The sequence below is a fragment of the Schistocerca piceifrons genome, chromosome 3 (genome assembly GCF_021461385.2).
Source record: "Schistocerca piceifrons isolate TAMUIC-IGC-003096 chromosome 3, iqSchPice1.1, whole genome shotgun sequence".
Taxonomy (NCBI): Eukaryota; Metazoa; Arthropoda; class Insecta; order Orthoptera; family Acrididae; genus Schistocerca; species Schistocerca piceifrons.
The window spans coordinates 355,016,370-355,035,160 of NC_060140.1; positions in this window are offsets into that span (position 1 = coordinate 355,016,370).

Consider the following 18,791-nt stretch of genomic DNA (forward strand, 5'->3'; position numbering starts at 1 on the left):
GTGTTGCTGCGTTATAAGTCGACATGGCCTCTGTTCCCACAGTTGGTATTGTCCAAGACTGGTTTTGTGAGCACGAGGATGAATTGTCACGTTTCCCCTGGCCACGACGATCATCTTATCTCCATATTACTTTGGCGAGAAGTGTGCGTATCGCTAACCACCTCCATTGTAGTTGCGTGAACTTGCTTCTGTTTTGCCGAAGCATGGTATAACATTCCCTTGAAAACCATAGAGGACGTGTATTAGTTCACTCCAGGTTCCCTGCAAACTATTTTGAATGCCAGCGGTTGCTTACATCGCATTAGGTATGCTAATTTGTTGTGTTATTTGAGTTTTCATATTTCTGTACACCCCCTGTATTTAATGTGTAGCTAACAGGATAAATCACCAGTCGCATAGCAAGACATCGTAGTAAAGTGTACATACAATTATAAATAACCTTCTTGGATCTGGATTGACACACCCAAAAGATGAACGTAATAAAGCTGTTTAGAATGAATTACTGTCAACAGCCTTGAGCTCGAAGATTCTGCCTTACAATGGCGACCATACCAGCGCTGTGGGATTACGAAGAAAAAACGAAATGAGCCTGGACTTCCCATTCGACCCTGGCCGAAACACGACGCCAAAGTGAACTAACGTGACCCATTTCAAAGCAGGTAACAGACAAACCACCGACGAAATAAAAGCCTCATATGCCAGCGAGGGACATTCATGGAGCATTGATATAAGCATTCCCTTAAAGATGCAGATCATGAAGTGATTGAAAAATTGATTCTTTCAAACCAATCCCACAGTATACACCTCATTCCATACGTTTATCTAGTTTTATATTCGAGAGTAAGCATATTATTAGTATTAGTAAGTTGACCAACGAAATGTCATTAAAGGATGACTTGTAGGCATCCGGAACTGTACGATTATAGTGTACTCACATGTATTTCATGCTGCTTATTAACAGTAGAATAACCTAGTGGGATTCGCAACAAATGGTGTCAGATGCTGGTACTAGACACACAGTTTGTAACGACAGTTACCGAGTACACTTACATAGGTCCCTAAGAGTCGGATATTAGCAGATCTATGCTTTGTCTTCTACGACACCGTCGTAGATGGGTTGTTGTCGGAGATCTTTAGTGCTCTAATGATACAAAACCGACACGTGAGAAATAGGACAAGAGGGTCCGATGTAAATATTGTCGTCCTGAACATGAAACCCTTCTTACAAATTGTCTCCCTGATACAAACACCTAACAGTATTTGTTGCCCACTACGCTACGCTACTGGAATTAAGCCTGCGTAAAATATATTAAATAGGATTAAGCTGTAATTCTGTACTGTCAGAGGCCTTTAAGGCATCCTCGTAGTGACGTGACACAGTAATAATGCTGGGACAAGACTTGGTACTAACTGCTCAAGCTGTGCTAGTTGTTCAGTCCCATATGTGAGTGGTCACTCTATAGTCAACTATAAATGTCATTTCTCTCAACTTTCTCAACAGAGTTTTTGCGAAAAATTATTTCCTCTTCTCAATTAATTCCCATTTGAGTTCACGAAGCATCTCCGTAATACTCGTGTGTTAATCGAACCTACCGATAACAGTTTTACCTGACGTAGTATCATGTGAATGATTTAGTGAAAGCCTTCCATAAAGTTAGTTATCGGTACCAGTGTAATTTGTTACAGCATTTTCAGATTCCCTCAAGCAGCAATAGGTTTACTGCTACCATATTGCTTCTAAAGTGCAGGTCACATATGAATGATAGCAACCTTCAAACCACTAAGTAACTTAATTACATAAATTTTTAACCAGAGTGGTAGTTATCAATGTGTGTTAACGAAATAAACACAGAACAAATGCTGTATCTCGATGACAACGTGTTTTTAGTCTCCTAGACTGTAACATTAGTATGGTTCTCCACGAATTAGAGAGATATAGAATGTTAGACTGTATTTAAAACAGCTTGCCTTTTGCTCTGCTGGAGAACACTTCGACTGGTAGCGTGATGTCCACGTTATCAAGTTCCTGCTTCCAGTCATCACAGTTGCTGGTGGCGTAAGTGTTCATGCCTTTTCCCGGCTACTGTACTGTTGAACAGCCACAGAGGTGGTTCCCTGGGTTCATAGCGTTATCTGATGCAACGTCAGATTCTCGTAGGCTGTTGGTACCCTGTGTGCAGCTTCATAAGGCGTCATTTCCTCTCTTTGTCGTCTACGAAGGTAGGTCTCGCGTGCATATATCCCTCAGCCAATGTGAATGTGTCATCCACAACTTTAGCCTTGTTGACGTGCACATTCACGAGGTACACAAGTGTTGCGTTTCTGGGATGGATAGGAGTGACTCTGCTGAAAGACAATACATTGTACAACCACTTACGTAGTTTTTCTTGGAAACTTCTATGGCACTGGCACTGGCTACGTCTGTGGATGTTCACCTTTTAACATTTATTACGTTTATCAATGTGTAAAGTTTCGTATTTTGCATTGTCATTTGCCAATATACTATAATCTTGTACTGTCAGACACCTCTACGGCATTGTATTTGCGATGTTTTTGTTTTCATTTTTAACAGACTACGGTGTCATTTCTCTGTAGGTGATGAGACTAACTGTACAGTTTTGACATTCCCTTGTTATCTGTAAGTTTACTATGAACATACTTACAGTGACCTCAACGATTGGTAGCACAACTAGATTGTAGACATGGTAAAGTGTGCATTTTTAGTTAAATAATGCATTGGGGAAATCGATAAACTCATAATATAGCTATATTTGATACAATATTACACTGATTTAGTTGTTAAACGTGGGATATCGACGTAATTTATTTCAGCATCGCACTGTGGTGAGTGGTCATTCTCATTTCTTTACGTGTTTGTATCTAGAGAAAATCAGCCAGATGCGTAAGTAGCAGTGGGACATGTATTGATAAGGCCACTGTTTATTAACAAACTGTGATGACACACATTAGTAAGATGGGAACATGTTATCCATGGCACCTTTGTTGATTGGTCCGACCTGTGTGTGCAAGATACCATGTCTAGTGCATGGCTTCCATTGTGCCACTCCCAAGCGATTCTGAGGAAAACGACTAGGTATTTCCTCCATGCTAACATTACCACGGTGATGGACAAAGAATGATTGTAATGATTCTTATGTGTCCACTCCAATTCCTGCATATGGTCGTTCTTGTTTGTATCCCATGCATAAGGTTCATGGTACTTTGCTAAATCTGTTGTTCAAGACACACCATTTGTCCAGTTATCATATTATTTGTTTAATGATATTTTATTGTATGGGCTCTGAGAAAATGAACTGTGCAGTACATTGGATCAACATACTTTAGCCTCATCTGTTCCCGTATATTAAAGAAGGTGGAGCAGATGAGAAGCCCCTTATCAGTTGTGTGCCATTCACTTTACCAGTTATACTACCAACTCTCTGGTTGGTGCTTTCCTGTGATATCATATCCTGTTATCTCCGGTACCTTGTCATGGCTGTCTCACCTCACATATTGGTGATATCAATGGGGTATACTCCCACCACAATGCACAGTACCTCTACCGATGTTGGGCCAAAAGTCCCAACACCCTGGGAAATATCTTTCTTTGCCCACACCTGATAATACTTTTGTGGATCTCAAGACACTATAGGTGCTCGTATGTGCTCGCCGTGAAACATACGACGGACTCGAGGAGCGCAATGTGATATGTGTATTGTCTTTAGTGGTTATGTCTGTTGCATAGAATTCAGTCTCTCAAATTTCTGCATTAATGTCACTGTTTTGTCGATAATCAGTCTTGCATGCTTGTAACGTGTTAAATGTTCATCAATGTGTATACTCAGATATCTCTTCATTCTTTTCCTTTGTACGTTGATGTTATCAAGTTTAAGGACAGGGTTGTTTTTGAGTACACCTTTAAGTAATAAGTACACTGTTTCACTTGCTGTGAATAAGTTTATTTGTGTAACAGTCACTCAGACTGATGACAAGTTACTTGGTTCTTTAATTGTGCCCTGGAGTTTGCAGATACCAGAACCAGCAGGTCGTCAGCATGTGGTACTACCCCATTTACTGTGTCATCTGCATCTACATTGCTTAAGAGTGGCTCGATGGCAATATCCCACAGTATAAGCCCACATATCGATCCCCGATTCGTTGATTTTCGTTACAACAATTTGGTAGCCAACTCTTCATTATACATCTCTTAACAATGATGCAGACTGCTCCGTAGGGCAGTGTGAACATGCATTTCTCTTAACATTTCAAATAGCGCAGGCCACCAAAGGGTGTCATAAACGTCAGTGATGTCAATAACTATTGCTACAAAGCTAAACATGAACAACACTACTGCACTATGGTTGCCAGTTTACCTGTCGCAGAAAACTTCAACTCTAATTATTTACATCCCTGCTGATGGTTTATATGTGTACAAAGTTACATTAACAACCAGCCATGTCTTCTAGGTGCTTCACTAATCTTTCCTGATACTGTATTGCGCAGCTGCTTGCCAGAACAGAGGGACCATGCGGAGATACCTCTGCATGAAGTCAGGACAGCTGATAGGAACCTGTAGAACGTCTTCAATGCTATTAAAATAGTATTAGAATGCAATCATTTACTAACAATGTTCCCAAGTCAGTGTTCTTCAGTACCACTACCGACTGATCCTTCATTCAACTGCATGTCGCATTCTAGCTGATGTCTATCGAATCAGCTCAGCATCTGCCGGACCACGCGATGTGTTGGCGACCTCGATACTGTGGCAGGTTGCTGGCGCGCGGGTGCGACCATTGCCCAGAGCAGAATGGTTTTATGCTCACTGCTGGAGTGTGCTCATTCCTACACTGAATTCTGTGATGACCATTCATGAGCCATCAGCAGTGTACACAGTGTTGATAGCCATGTGGTCAGTTGATCTTCTCCCTTCTAGGCTGGTCGGTTTCTGCACCGACAGGTGCCTGGGTGATGAACAGGCATGTCAATCCGAAGAGGCCTTGTTGTTGGCTTCCATTCTGAAGTTCAATGCTGGCAGCACTCTGTAATGTGCTCTTGTTCGAAGACAGCAGCAAGATCAAGGAGTTAATCAGGTAAAGACCCTCACCTCATGCACAAACTTGGCAAGTTCATAGCCTATGCTGAAGCATCTAGGACATTGACTCACTGCAGTGTCACAGTCATGAAGTCGCATGTTATTACTGTGAATACCGTGAATCCTTTTAACCAAATCGTGTCGAGAACTGTGGGGAAGCTAGTGTGAGGCTATGATGCGAGACTCGGTTCTCATTGACCACATGTGTCCTCCTGACCCTCCTGCATTAGGCTGTTAAGTGCTGTGTCAGTTCAAAAAATTGCTCTGAGCACTATGGGACTTAACACATGAGGCCATCTGTCCCCTTGAACTTAGAACTACTTAAACCTAACTAACCTATGGACATCACACACATCCATGCCTGAGGCAGGATTCGAACCTGCGATCGTAGCGGTCACGCGGCTCCAGACTGTAGCACCTAGAACCGCTCGGCCACGCCGGCCGGCTGCTGTGTCAGTTCCTCAGTAGATACTCTTCTGTAAGATAGTTTCTTGCATTGTTGTTTACGAGTGTGCTTGTCTAGGTTCCTTTGGTTTTATGTTTCAGTCTCCTTTCTCGTGAATGTGTATTCTCACTCAGCAGTAGAACAGACGCCACACTTTCATGAAATTAATGAGTTTTAATGTAAATTTCCAATTTCCTACACCTAATTATTCTGTACCGTATCACCACCACCCCCGGAAATTTGGTGTTCTTGCGATGACTAAAAGAAAGGGCTACGAGCTGCACGATTGCTCCATGTCACCGGCGTTATCTCGCAGAGCGCAGTGCCCGTGGCCAGGAGCTGGAGAGGTGAGGCGAGGAGGCGCAGCGGCGGGCCGGCTACTCGTCGGGCCCTCGGCCGGTGTCAGCGCTGCGCGGCGCTGCGAGTATCGACCCGCGCGTCGACCTGCCGCCGCCGCTGCCGACCGGGCAGGCCGCCCCCTCAGCGCACCTCGCTGTGTAAACACGCGCCGTGCCTCGGCCCGCGCCGCGCTGCGCTGCACAAAGAACGCCTCCCCCTCTCGGCCTACCTCGGAGCGCCTCACCGCGCCTCCCGCGGCTGCAGCTGCCGGGTATTGCCGGCGAGCTGCGTCACAGCGAGGCGCAGATCGAGCGTGCACGGGGAAGGCACTGCGGAAGGCCACTGTGCGTTACATCCCTGCAGAGAGCTACACACACTCACGCAGTCCCTTTGATACTGTTCTTAATTCTGAGGGGATGGGAGAAAGGGTTTTAGAACTTTTTTTTTAACTTTACACAAAACTGACCTACCCGTATACTGTACAGCGTCTATTGTTAGCGCGCCTTACAGTTAGATGAACAAGACTTAGTTCTAGTTGGAATATATTACTTTGAAAATCAACTGTGAGGTTCCTTTGATCTAGTTGAGAAGTGGCATGAGCCCCCTCTCATACATCTATCTTACTCTGAGTAATTCGGTTTTCCTCTCTAATTGCATGCGGTGAAAAGTCACTATTCCTTCACACTCGGACTTCCCACGCAGCGTCTCTCGTCACCTGGGTGGTCCAGTGACAGCCGGGCACTGCTGAACTTGAAAGGGTTAAGCCGATGGGTGTGAGGGAGTCGAGTGGATGCTTTCCAGACGCCGTCATTGTCATAAGAGCGGAGTGACATGCCCACAGGGGTCTGACGGAGCGGCTGGGCTAGAGATTCCGTTACTTCGCAGAAACTTAGTGAAAACTCTTTCTGGCGGGCTACCAGCGAGGCGTGGGAATGACTTTTGTTCCCAGGCAGTCTTGGCGGGCAAATTCCCGCTTTTTCTGCAAGATCATAACTGTGATCGGCTGGCTCAGGGGACAGCTCTGTGACGTATCAAAATCGGCGCAGAAATTGGCACCAAGAATCTCCATTGGTGGACTAGTAGTGTTTCGGCAATAGAGTGGAATTTTCCGCCAGTTTTCGGGTTGCTGATTGGAACGTTTAACCACAGTCACTGTCGTGGGGGCGGGAATGTTCTGTGTTTGGCTTGTACAGGTGCTCTTGAGAGTGTCGGCTCTCGCCTTTTGGTCGGGGTAGGTTACAAGACTGAGCTCTCGCTGCTCTGGACAGCCTGCCTTCCGTTGGCTGTCTAATATACTTTCATTTAATTGTAACTGTTTGACGAAGTTCCGACTTCAACGTAACTCTCAGAGTACAGTTGGCAATTTAGCGTTCTGCATACAAGCGTCCTATGTTCTCCGTCTTGAGCAGTTTTGGCTAAAGTTGACTGTATCGGAGTTACTGTGTGACTTCGCTTGTTAAAATCAATCACTGTACCGTCAGTGATCGTGTGGCGAGCCTTCTTCGTCTCCCTCAGAGGCGCATTTGTATTGATAGGAAGTCTTTCGTCTGGAACAACCAGACCAGGATAATTTGTTTCGGGCTATACTCGCGACATTATCATCACCACGCCAGATCGTGTCCTTGTAGTTAAGAAGACAGCTTGGTAACGTATGTCCGCAGCACCGGCAGATTAGAGAATTTGCTGAGTGATAATCAGAGCTCAGCAGAGCGCGCCTCTTCCCGTCTTTTCTTACGTGGTTCTGTCTTGTATGTTCATTGCCTGAGTTCTCACTACTGTAGCAGCAATTAATGTTGGGTTGGTTGGGTGTTTCTCTTAAGATTTGAGTTGCAAGGAATTGGCTCCACATATCACTCGGTCATAAACGTCACGAGCTAGTTTATGGACAACTTCACCTTCACAGCATTTGAGTATCCAATATGACGTATTGTAAATGTTTCATGTGTTTTGTTTATTATTTTGAGTTTAGCCATAATAAATCAGATTGTTATTTTGAACAGAACTTTCATTCTGTGGATCGGTAAAGCAACCCTTTCATTTCTCACTACGTTAATGAAACTTTCCTTTATCAAATTAAATTATTGCTGGTGCCAAACTCTTTTCTACTCCACTTGCAGGGTCGATTAGTCAGTTCGCGTTTCTTCTTAATCAATGTGCAACAGCAAATGTCGGAGTTAGAAAGGGGGGGGGGGCGTAGAGCATCATTTCCATATGAAGATTCTAGAAGAATTTAGTGTTAAATACACTGCTAGCCCCGGCACCTCGCATAGTTTAGTTGCCAGCTATAAACTTCATTGGTGCAGCATCTCATATCATCAACTATCAGCCCTATGTTTTCATATCTAGACCCACTCCTGTGGTTATCTTACTCTACTATCTATTCCGGACGACTCATCCAGCTCCAGTGCACACAAACTTCGGACAGAACCTTCATTTCAGAGGACCAATCAAAAGTGGAATGACATCGAAAATTACTAAGAAATTCTTCACTGAAGTAGCTTGTTTACTTAAACTAGATCGAAATTTATAGTGTGCTTAGAGACCAGTCAATATATTCGTTAAATGAACAGAATGGCCTCAAAAATCGGATATTCTTATATTATGCTGTAACACCCCACTCGTTGCTTGTCCGATTTTTACGTGTGTTCGCCCCCTGACAACAACTTACAGAGAAATTGGGAGTGGAACTGTACACAAAAATGGATAACGCTAGATTTAAATGTGGCCCTGTCACCCCTAATTAATCTGCGGTGGTATTGTTGACGATAAATCACTTTTTTTTTTTTTACTTCCAAACATGAACTGTCACGAACACTTAGGGTGTTCAATGACATCAAACACACACACAAAAATAAAATAAAGCAAAAGCGTGAATTCAGGATCAACTACTGAAAGTAAAGGCTCTACTGAATCACAATAATTTTATTATAACCTTCAGATCATGCTGAATAAAACACAATGAACAATTTACAAATTATCCTCATAACTGGCATTGGCGGTAGTTGTGTTAAAATCGGTTCAAAACGCGATCTCTTATAATATATATACGAAGAACCACTACACTCCAAAGTACCGCGAAACCTCTGTGGAAACAGCAATTGCAATTGATCCAACTGTTTAACGTTACTCCTAACACAGGCCGAAGCGGGAGCGATCTCACCGTAATATTCCTGTTGTAGCGGCGGTCTGCGACGGCGACGGCGCGGCCATGTGGTCGGCGTGTGGCGTCTCGTAAAGTACAATCCTACAGTATTCGAACACCAGACTGCTGTCCGTAAACTTCTCTAATTGCGACAATGTTTCCGTCTGCAATGAGCTGGCGCGGCTAACGTCCTCTCAGAACCAAAGACCAAGAGGGGAGACGACTTGGCTAACGTCCTCTCAGTACGAGAGCCCAGAACGGAAGACCACGACCGACAGTCCAGCAAGATCGCTTTTTTTTTCTCACCTCAACTTTTACCGAGCGAATCACATCACTAGAAGCTCTCAAAATACCCAGTTTGCCGGTGCCGACCAATGTACGGACTGGGAGTAGAATTCTTTTCCACAATTCTTTTATTTCTACAAAATTTCACAAGCAAACACCGCCCTCGCCGGCTGGGAAGAACCACAGCTGTGTGCAATAACACGTTTACTGGAAATTTTCTCCCAAGAGACCACTCGAGATTCCTCGCCGTAGCGATCACAGATTCTTGCATTGAAAGTTTGTTATTCGGATCTCCTGGCCTGCCCCACTTGAGTTACTCAAAGACGTAAAATTAGTGGGAAATAGGCGAGAGCACGCACAGGAAAGCCCGTCCAGCTATCCACTGCTCTGTTTTGGTAAACACTAGAACACCTGCAGCTGCACGTCCCTCTGAGGTTGGCGGCTGCTGTGGCCTCTCTAAACGGAATACAGAAATCCCCCAGTTCACCATTCATACCGTCAGGCTGTGGCCTGCGGCGGTTAGGTGGGAACGTAACCGAGCTCTGTCTCGCGTACTGCTTTCCGCAAAACTTTATAATAACAAAATCGCGGAATTCTCACTTGCCGATGCGTTTCCACATAGGTTTCCTACACCGTAATTTGTATTACTCCAACAAAACCTAAAGTGTCACGTTAAATGAACTCATGTAAGGTGCAAGGCCGTTGGCACCTTACAATGCTTATATGGATATGGTGACTGTTCTTTCGGACATTTCCATATAAGTATGCAGTTCTGGCAATACGGGCCATGACCTTCCTCTTCTGTGCGGATGCACACATATAATTCCAACTCTTATGGGACTTGGTAAGAATGTCTTCCACGAGTAATGAGTGTGTTGGGTAGGGACAATACGAATGTAACGTGTGGACATATAAGGTGAGAATGTGGGTTTCGTGGGAGGCGTGAGCGAGATAGTCCCTGCAGTCGCACTATCTTCTGTGCCCTCGGTGGCTCAGATGGATAGAGCGTCTGCCATGTAAGCAGGAGATCCCGGAAGTGCCAGCTACTCATTTTTTTTGAATCAATTTCCTTTACTATGTGCCCTATAAAATTTATAATGTTTACTCACACTTTCCTCTCTGCTTCTCTTATATAATATGACATAATTTTTCTCTCTTCTTCAGTTTATGTATAATTGTGAGTGTATGTAAAAAAAGTTTTCTTCCACTTCTTCTCCATCTATCATGATGATGTTTCGCTCGTACTGTCCCACCTAACAGTGCAAACTAGATGAAGAGATCAAACCAAAATTCACCATGTGCCTGTGGCAGCACAAGTGCATGACATACAGAAATTTTAACCCAAAATTACTGTGTCGATGCTACATATAAATCATTATGCCTGTCCTGCAATGGTTTTATCCAAAAAAAAGACGTCAAATGGCCATGTAAAAGGGTTCAAGGAACAACAAGAGAAAAACGAAATAGAAAAGAATATACAAACAAAAACCTATAAAATGACAGTAATTTTAACCAAACTAGGAATATAATAGGTTAATAGAATGAAATGTTTTTTTTTAATGTATCGTTGTTAATAATTTAAATAAATATATCTGGTTACAAAAAAAAAAAGGTTCGAGTCCGGGTCGGGGCACACATTTTCACCTGACCCCGTTTATATATATATCCACGCCCGTCAGCAGCTGAAAGTATTAATATATAATTCTAATGTCATTCCTATATTACTTCCAGGACGTATTATTAGATAGTAATTTTAGGTTCAGTTGAAGTCTTGCTCACTCATGGTCTTGGTAAAGACTCTTCGATATGCTGCGCTTGTTGCTGATTAATTCTTGCTTTAAATAGTCATTTTTAGGTATGTTGCCACTTGCATCGGGTGAAAAATCGTATGCGATCCTGAACACACCATTTATGTTAGTGGACTTTTACTTTTCATCTCCATTTATCGTTCTATACCCTGTTACAAGCGTAATTTGAAAGTTTTGTTTCTTAAGACTCCAGAAGTTACTTTGTTCCTACCATACCATGTGTCTATTGCGATTAGACATAGCCGGCTGCGGTGGACGAGTGGTTCTAGGCGCTTCAGTCCGGAACTGCGCGACTGCTACGGTCGCAGGTTCGAATCCTGCCTCGGGCATGGATGTGTGTGCTGTCCTTAGGTTATTTAGGTTTAAGTAGCTCTAAGTTCTAGGGGACTGATGACTTCAGTCGTTAAGTCCCATAGTGGTCAGAGCCATTTGAACCATTTTTGATTAGACAGACATGAACAGTTTGGTTTTTATTAAACTTAACCTATTTAACTCGTTATAATACGGAAACTAATTACCCTACGAGTACCAAACTTGGTAGCATTAATGTCCACAGTATGGGGTGCAGGATTCCCATGTGTCACAGCGCCACCGTCCAGTTCCAACTATGGCCACCAGGCTACGTGATCAGTCATCATGATTCATAGTCTCACACACCCGACCAGTCACAGTGCACTTGTTGACGTGTTAACATGAGCTTGGACAAAAGGAGTAGGTCATTATTGGTGAAGCTATATTATCTAAACAACAGTAATGCTACAGCTGAACTTCGAGAATATCGCTGACTTAAATGATTTCGAAAGGGTCCTCTTTCTCCACCTGCGGAGCGGAGCGTGACGAAGTTCGATTCAGCTGGAGGAATAAGGAATGGGCGTCGCTCGGGGAAGAGGCCGACGACCGGTTGCTATGACAGGCAAAGCTTCGCCCAATTCCCGATAGTCAGGCAGTGCGCGTGCTGTGTCACAACAGTTGAACATCCCGTGGTCCACTGTACGGAAGGTGCTTCGAACCATTCTCAAATGCTATCCGTACAAGATCCATATCGTACAGTAGCTTGCACCACAGGACACACAACGACGTGTTGACTTCGTTCTCCACTTTCTCACAAGGATTGAAGTTTACGAGGGATGGCTCTGGACCAGCCAATGGACAGACGGAGCTCATTTTTTTCCCTCACGGGTGCGGAGAACACACAGAATTGCCAAGTGTGGGGACGTTCTCCTCCACCCAGTTGCTGTGCGTCAAGTTCCTCTGTATGGTGAACGTGTCACCATATGGTGTGGCTTCACGACTACGCTCATCGATCATTGGCGCATTCTTTGAACAGGTTGGCGGTGAAGCACCAAAGACGTGGTGTGACTGGACAGTGTTACTGCGATATGCTTCGCCAGCACGTCATGCCCGCCCTACAGGAGAGAGACGTACTGAGCGACCTTAAGTGGAATGACCATGTAAAACGTGGTGGGAAAGCAGACACCAGACTCAGATTCATCCGAAGAATCTTAAGGATATGTAACTCATCCACGAAGGAAGTGGCTTGTAAGGTGCTCGTTTGCCCGGTTCTTGAGTATTGTTCATCTATCTCGGATCCCTATCAGGTAGGGCTGATAGAGGGAATACAGAAGATCCAACGAAGAGCGGCGCGTTTCGTCACGGGATCGTTTAGCTGGCGAGAGAGCGTTACGGAGATGCTGAACAAACTCCACTGGCAGATGTTATAAGAGAGGAATTGTGCATCACGGAGTGGGTTACTACTGAAATTTCGGGACAGCACTTTTCAGGAGGAGTCGGACAACATATTACTTCCCCTACATACATCTCGCATATTGACCACGAGGAGAAAATTCGAGAAATTAGAGGCAATACAGAGGCTTACCGACAATTATTCTTCCCACGCACTATTCACTAGTGGAACAGGATTGGAGGGATCAGACAGTGGTACCGGAAGTATCCTCCAGCACACACCATTAGGTGGCTTGCGGAGTTTGATGTAGACGTAGATGTACGGGAAGGTGTCGAAGTTGAGTGACTGTAGGGTAATAAAACATCACTTAGACATAATTTCTAATTTGTGTGATGAATGGCAGCAAGCTCTAAATGTAGAAAAGTGTCAGGTACTACGGAAGATCAGGAAAGAAAAACACATAATATTCCCATACGTTATTAGTAGTGTCCTGCTTGATACAGTTATCTAGTTTAAATATCTGGGTATAAGGTTGCAAAACAATATGAAATGGAACGAACACGTGAAGATGTTGGTAAGGAAGGGAAATAATTGAAATATGTTTATTGGGAGAAGTTTGGGAAAGTGTGGTTCATCTGTAAAACAGACCGGACGCAGGATTCTAGTGCGACCTATTCTTGAGTACTGCTCGGTTTTTGGTATCCGTATCACGTCGGATTAAAGGAACACTTCAAAGCAGTTCTGAGGCGGACTGCTGTATTTGGTACCTGCAAGTTCGAACAACACGTAAGTGTTACGGAGATCTACAGGAATTCAAGTTTGAATCCCTGGGCAAAAGCGACGTTCTTTTCGAGAAACACTATAGAGAAAATTTAGATATTCGGCATTTGAAACTGACTGCCGAACTGTCGCCAACGTACATTGTACGTAAGGATCACGAAGATATAATACAAGAAATTAGGGCTAATACGGAGGCATATAGACAGTCGTTTTCCCTCGCTCTATTTGCCAGTGGCATATCAAACGAAATGACTAATACTGGTACAGCGTGGCTTGTTGTTAACTATACGAAAAAACGTAAATTAGTTACAAACCACGGTGTGCACACACTTTATTCAACATGTAAATGTAACTGCAGATATTGGGATTTAGATAATGACTAGTTCGATATGTCTGCCCTCATTGGCGATGATGTGGCGCAAACGAAAAGCGAAATTCGGCATGACCCGCTGAGGTATCAGAACATCGATGCTGTCGATGACCTACTGAATGGCTGTTTTTGGCTCGGCAATGGCTTAGCTATTGCTGTACTCTTTAATATAGCCCCACAAAAACGAGTCGCGTGTGTCCAGACCCGGAGAAAACGGCGGCCATTCTCAACCCATGCCAGTGGCCTCTGGCTATCCCTGAACCAGAATGCGGTCCAGAAAGTGTTCGTCTAGGACGTCAGACACTCTCCTGATTCGATGGGGTCGAGCTCCGTCTTGCAGAAACCACATCTTGTGGAAATCAGTGTCACTTTCGATAATGAGGATGAAATCATCTTCCAGAACCTTAACGCACCATTCGGTTGTCACAGTTTCATCAATGAATATCGCACCGATTATTTCATGACAGGACATTGCACACCACACAGTCACTCGTTGGTGGTGAAGAAACTTTCCGATCACGAAATGCCGATTCTCAGTCCCCCAAACGCGCCAATTTCGCTTTATATGACGTTCAAATGACCGAAAACAAAAAGGCGCACGCGCATGCGAGTGCTAATTCCCATCATGTCCTACGGCCAATTGTTCAGTATTTCTGACGATTTTATTTCATATAGTTCAGTAATTCTCATACTGTACGTCGGTGTAGATACATCCAACAATCGTTGGATCTTCAGCTATTTCAACGGTGATAAACCTATCTCGGTATCATACTAAGACATCTAGCACTCGTTCAGGTGCTAACGCTGCTAGAGAAGTCGTCTGGACTGTCCTGATGCCGCTAAAAAAAGTTTCTGCACGACATTACACTTTTTCGGTGGGATCCAGAATTTTATTTTGTATCTTCTAGAGGCAATATATTAGTGTGTACCACGAATGCGGATGTTGTTGTTGTTGCCTTCAGTCCTGAGACTGGTTTGATGCAGCTCTCCATGTTACTCTATCCTGTGCAAGCTTCATCATCTCCCAGTACCTACTGCAACCTACATCCTTCTGAATGTCCTTAGGGTATTCATCTATTGGCCTCCCTCTACGATTTTTACCCTCCACGCTGCCCTCCAATACTGAATTTGTGATCCCTTGATGCCTCAGAACATGTCCTACCAACTGATCCCGTCTTCTAGTCAAGTTGTGCCACTAACTCCTCTTCTACCCAATTCTGTTTAGCGCCTCCTCATTAGTTATGTGATCTACCCATCTAATCTTTAGCATTCTTCTGTAGCACCACATTTCCAAAGCTTCTATTCTCTTCTTGTGCAAACTATTTATCGTCCATCTTTCACTTCCATACATGGCTACACTCCACACGAATACTTTCAGAAACGGCTTCTTGACACTTAAATCTATACTCGATGTTAACAAATTATTCTTCTTCAGAAACGCTTTCCTTGCCATTGCCAGTCTGCGTTTTATATCCTCTCTACTTCGACCTTCATCAGTTATTTTGCTCTCCAAAGAGAAAAACTCCTTTACTACTTTAAGTGTCTCCATTCCTAATCTAATTCCCTCAGCGGATATGTATGTACAATCTTGCAATAAATTAAATACGGAATTAAATTCTTTAGCTTATAATTAAAACATTTAGTATTCCTTGTGCTGTCAGTTTCTGACACCCAGATGATAGATTCGTATCTGATACCACGAGACGATGCGGAGTAACGCTATAGGTCGTCGCGATGCAGGTGTTCTCGCAGGGCGAGTGTGCCCCGCGGTGCGCGGCCGTGAAAGCGGATCTGGCGGAGCACTTGGCGTGGGCGGCAGCCGCGGCGCCCCGCCCATCCGTCTCGATCAGCGCTGATTTATTCGTGGGCGTCGCGGCAGCCTCTCGGCGGACGCCTGCAGGCACACACAGGTGCAGAGGCGGCGACAGCACACCTCCGGTGAGGGATCGCTGTGGCGGCGGGGAGCGCGTCGCCGCTGCTGCTGCTGCTGCTGCTGGATCCACTCTCGGTACGCCCGGAGAAGCTTCTCCCCCATCCGGACTACAAAGCTCTGTCGTGTATTGCCCCACCCATTTATCTGAGAAGATTATAGATATACAGTCGTCTCAGCCGCCTCCATATCATAGTGATAGCGTTACCGCCTACCACGCAGGGGCCACGGGTTCGATTCCAGGCAGAGGACTGGGCGTTGTGTGTCCTTCATCATCATTTTCATCATCATTGACCCGCAAGTCGCCGATGTGGCGTCAGCTAAAAAGGACTTGCAATACGGCGGCTGAACTACTCCGAATGGGGGCCTCCCTGCCAACAATGCCATACGATCATTTCCATTTCCATAGATATACAGACATTAAGGATGTATACACAGGTATGCAAAACTTAAAGACGAAAATAACCTTCGTATGGTCTCTCACTGCCAAGTGACATAGCTGTATGTGACTCGGACCATACATACAAATAACTTCTAGAGATACTACAGAAGGTAACTGAAAGAAATAGGCCGTTTATTCAAAGAAGATAACTACATTTGTCTCACCGCGTTTTGTGGTGGTCCTCTGGACAATTAAAAAGGCGGGGCACGCTTCTTCATAGGGTGTATGTTGTCGTCGACGGCGAGTGTTCGTCAGAGACAAGCGTGTCGTCAGGAGTGCCCCAGGGAAGTGTGATGGGACAGCTGTTGTTCTCTGTGTACAAAAGTGATTTGGCGGATAGGGTGGACAGCAATCTGCTGTTGTTTGCTGATGATGTTGTACTGTACGATAAGATGTCGAAGTTGAGTGACTTTAGCACGATACAAGACGACTTGGACAAAATTTGCGGTTGGTGTAATAAATGGCAGCTATCCCCGAATGTGGAAAAATGCAAGTTAGTGCGGATGAGTAGGAAGATCAAACGTGTAATGTTCGGATACAGTATTGCTAGTGTCCTTCTTAACACAATCGAATCCTTTAAATATCTGACGTGGATCGAGCATGTGAGAACTGTGGCAGGGAAGGCGTATTGTCGACTTGGGTTTATTGGGAGAATTTTGGAAAAGAGTGGTTCATCTGTAAAGGAGACCGCGTATACGTCGCTGGTGCGACCTGTTCCTGAGGACTGTTCGAGTGTTCGGGATTAGTACCAGGTCGAACTGAAGGAAGACGTTGAAGGAATTCGGAGGTGGGCTGCTTGGTTCGTTACAGGTAGGTTCGAACAACACGTGTTATGGAGTTGCTTTGGAACTCAAATGGGAATCTCTTGTGAGAAGACGACGTTCTTCTCTAGAAACAGTATTGAGAAAATTTAGAGCGCCGACATTTGAAGCTAACTGCAAAACGAATTTAATATCACCAACATATATTGCGCTTAAGGACTACGAAGATAAGATACGAGGAATTGGGACTCACACGGAAGCATCAAGACGGCCGTTGGCCCCTCACTATATTCGCGAGTGGAACAGAAAAGGAAATAAAAAGTAGTGGTAGTGGCTACCTTCCGCCACGCACCATACAGTGACTTGCAAAGTATCTGTGTAGAAGTAGATGTAGATGTATGATCACCGTGGACGGAAATGCATGATCTGCAACATGTTCCATTCTGTCATATGGTTGGTGAAAGGTTCTTATTGTAAGGCATTCCATCCCTCCACTAGCACGGTTGACAACTACTGAATGACCATTCGTACATGTAGACGTACTGCAATACGTCTCCCCGACACATCCCACACATGATCGATGGAACGAGCAGGCCAGACAATTCGCCAAATTTCATCTCGTTCCAAAAACTCATTCAGCTGCGCAGTTGGATGCGGTCATGATTTTTGATTAATAATTGCGAAGTCCGGGCCGAATGTACCTCTGAAAAGACGCACATGGAAAAGGAGTGCAGTGTCGCAATACCGTGTTCAAAATTGTTCAGATCTGTTCGCCGATGCAGCATTATGCCTTCCCAGACCGTAACGCCTGGATCATCGAAATGGTCCTGTTCGACAATACTGGAGTGTCTTCATAAGGCGAGAGATTGGAATAAGTATTGCAGCCAGGAACATTGTCGAAAATGTTGGTTTTGGTGATGTAGGTGTTAGGATGTTGGAAGGTATATTGTTACATGGACGTACTAACTTCCAAATTAACGCGGTGCACCCAGCGTTCAACGTTCTTCTGACACAACGCGCTACCGCATCGAACAGCGCAGGTGGAGGAGTTCTTGGAACGGGAGGATATTGGGTGAATGAACTGGCCTGCCCGTTCCACTGACTTAAACAGGCTCGAACTCATTTGGGGTACGTTGGGTTGATGATGACGTTTGGTTTGTGGGGCGATCAATTGCACGGTTATCAGCGCCCGTACAAAGTCCACATTTTTACACAGTCCAATCTTTTCACAGTCCAACCGAGCCACTGTCACGGATGATGATGATGATGATGATGATGATGATGATGATGATGATGATGATGATGAGCACAACACAAACACCCAGTCCCGGGGCAGAGAAAATCCCCAAACCGGCCGGGAATCGAACCCGGGATATCGCGATCAAGAGGCAGCAACGATAGCCACTAGACCACGAACTGCGGACAAGGGCCCGCATCTCGTGGTCGTGCGGTAGCGTTCTCGCTTCCCACGCCCGGGTTCTCGGGTTCGATTCTCGGCGGGGTCAGGGATTTTCTCTGCCTCGTGATGGCTGGGTGTTGTGTGTTGTCCTTAGGTTAGTTAGGTTTAACTAGTTCTAAGTTCTAGGGGACTGATGACCTAAGATGGTAAGTCCCATAGTGCTCAGAGCCATTTGAACCATTTTTTTTGCGGACAAGGACACGTTGGAGAGTTCTATTGCAACACGTACGCGAGCACCAGAGATCATCAAGAAG